The sequence below is a fragment of the Vicia villosa genome, linkage group LG3, assembly GCF_029867415.1.
Source record: "Vicia villosa cultivar HV-30 ecotype Madison, WI linkage group LG3, Vvil1.0, whole genome shotgun sequence".
Taxonomy (NCBI): domain Eukaryota; kingdom Viridiplantae; phylum Streptophyta; class Magnoliopsida; order Fabales; family Fabaceae; genus Vicia; species Vicia villosa.
In genome coordinates this window covers 34,420,034-34,423,424 of record NC_081182.1, presented here as the reverse complement: position 1 = coordinate 34,423,424, position 3,391 = coordinate 34,420,034, and positions in this window count along the sequence as shown.

The following is a 3,391-nucleotide window of genomic DNA, read 5'->3' as shown; positions in this document are numbered from 1 at the left end:
CCCTATATATATATATATATATATATATATATATATATATATATATATATATATATATATATTTATATTTATATATATATATACACACACACACGCACATTGTTGAAGTAACTCACATGCATGAGATATTTATCTATTCATCATCACATCATATTCATTCATACATGAAATGATATTGAGGTATGTCATCCTTTTATCTTTGAGTTTATATCTTGATATTGTTGAACTCACCCTTGATTGTATCTACGATACACATGTTATCTCTCACACACACTTGAGATATTCATCATTGATTGATTGCTTGAGATGTTGCCTAAAACTCCAAAGGAATGATAATGGTATTGACTAAAATTGTCAAGGTACTCAATCTCTTTTCCAAACTCTTTTACTTTGTGCTTAGTATTGTTAAAGCTTTGCATACCACTTGTTTTAAAAATGGTTTTGTATTGTTAAAGCTCAACCTTTTTAAAATCAACCCTTGGTTTTGTATTGCTAAAGCTCAATCAACTTATTTTATTAAACCTAGTCTTGTATTGTTAAAGCTTGACTCCTTTTAAAAACTTGTTAAGTATTGTTAAAGCTTAATATTTTAAAAACTCGTTGAGTATTGTTAAAGCTCAACCAACTTCTTTTATTAAACCCTAGCCTTGCATTGTTTAAAGCTTGGCTCCTTTTATAAACTTGTTAAGTATTGTTAAAACTTAACATTTTAAAAACCTATTGAGTAGTGTTAAAGCTCAACACCTAAAAAGATTTTGCCACTTGGCTCTTTTATTTTTCCTTTTAAGAGGAACTACAAAAGCTTTGACTTCCCTACTGCACTTAAGGGGTATGTAAGTCTGAGACACAATGTCTTACCGAGCTCACTTTTAAAACCTTATTTTCTCATCCTCTCATTCTATTTAAATAAAAAAACACAAAGTTATTTTATAACAACAATAATAATATTTTCAAAGAGGTTCCTATGGAGTACCATAGATGTGAGAGGTGCTTAAAACCTTCCCCTTGCATAATAAACCCTCCTTACCCAAATTTCTGATAAGTTTATTAGTTTTGATTTTAAAAACTTATGTGGATTTTATTTGCTCTTTCTCTAATTTCCTTTGGAAACAATAAACCGCAGTGGCAACTCTATTAAAACATATGAGCTAAGTCAATCAATGAACTTAGTCTCACAAATTTCACCGCTACATTATGCCAAACAAAAAAGATTGTGAATCATTCACCATAATAGTAATAAATATAATCACCGCAGTGTACAATTCCTTTATGTTGGATATTAGTTTCTCTAAACTAATATCAAAGGACGTTTTCTAAAGTACATTTTGATGTAAATGTAGTTTGAGTGTTTGATGGAGAATAAGATGCACACTAGTGGATTCCATAAATTGAAGAATATTTTGAAAAGAGGGAAACACTAGAGGAGAAATTGGAAAAAGCGTTGAAACTTCTCAAAGATCATTCTCGCCTATGGTCACGCTAGTGGGATCAACAACGTCAATGAGTTAGTTAGCATACATTTTGGCTTGCATTTAATTGTTGTTTTAAATCATAATATCGAGATATATCTCTGATGAAGAAAATGAATAAAATTTGTTTGTTAATGAAAAAAATTGTTTGTATAATTTGAATAAATAAACTATTCCTAAATATGTATCAAACATACTTCTTGAAGAGGCGTTAATCCGTTGTAAAATATTTCTAGTTGATTATATATAAAAATGTTACAATGAGTATATTTTCATAGTAATTTCTTGAATATTTCTCAAACATCAAATAATATTTCATTCTCCCCTAGCCTATGATATCTCATTTCTCATTTTTTCCATTATTAACTTGGAAAAAAATAATAGTTAAAAATTTCTCAACTAAGTTATTTTTTTTTTAAATTAAGCTCTAATGATTGAACCAAATTTTTGTATATATCCCTATGCGAGTAGGAATAAATTTGAGTTTAAAAGCATCATCAGTTATCCAATTTATCTTAAAATTACTTATCACAGGATTTCTTTTACAGTTTGAAACATCTGAAATATCATAGGATTAAATTCAAATTGGACATATGTAATCTATGTTTTTATGATTCATGTGTTCATGACTTTAATGTAAGATATTACACAATCTCTAGTGTTTCTAGATTCATCATTGAAACCATAAATGATATATGGTTCTGCCATGTCACTTATTATCTTATCTACAAGTTAGTTTGTAACAGCGACTCTTTTAAGGACATTAGAGTATTCTCTTTGAAATTTCTTTGAGATTCTTAATATTCTTTTAATCTCATGGTCTTCTCTAAATTATGTTGTAACTAACTTGTGCATACATTTGACACCAACAAACATAACACAACTTAAGGCTATAATAAATTGAAAAAAAAAGAGTTGAATGATTTAATGAAATTTTAAACCATTTAATTCCGGACAAAAATGTGAAAACTTATTTGATTAAAACACTTACAAATATATACAATCCTAACAAGTAATATAAATAATATAATGATAAGAAAAATTGTTTTCATGAGGGTTAATTTAAGAAATTTGATCAAACAAACAACAAAACATTTTAATTCATGTGCTATGAGGGCAAACAAATATATCATAAGATTAGTATTCTAATGAAAATATTAAATTAGTTTGAAATTCAAATATGGATAAATGATTGAAATATGATTCATTTAATGTATTATAATAGAACACTCATATTTCAATTGATATCAACGACAAAATCAAATAAATTTTTAAAATCCTATTAATAAAATTATAATAATTAATTAAAATAACGTTTGAGAAAAATAGATGTAAATTTTATAAAGATAATAAAGTTTTTGATAATAATCGCAAATAAACATTTATTTATTTTATAAATATACAATACATCAAGTCCATCCACATATCAAACATAAACACGTGCACTAGGGGTGGCATCGTTATGAAGGGGATCTGGACCGGATGACGCGTCTCTTAAAATACGACCAACATTACTAGGTGGCAACGAATGATGGTGACTTTGACCACTACCTTCTAGGATTTCTTTTGTGTTGTAGTAAATATTATCAATCAAATCTTTCGAGTCCTGTTTTCTAAACTGATCAACTTTTACAAGTGGTATGAAATCACTATTTGCTTCAAGCGTTGTTAAGAGAAAGCGAGTTGCACTTATTTTCCCATTATTAATTAACAATACTGATAGAGAAACATTAATCAAGAGAAGGTAGGAGAAGATGTTGTGCAACTTCATCATCTCTATTATGTAATTAGAATATGGTATTAACTTTGTAATATTATTTAAGTTAGACATACAATATATATATATATATATATATATATATATATATATATATATATATATATATATATATCATATGAACTTTTAAAAATTTCCTTATATA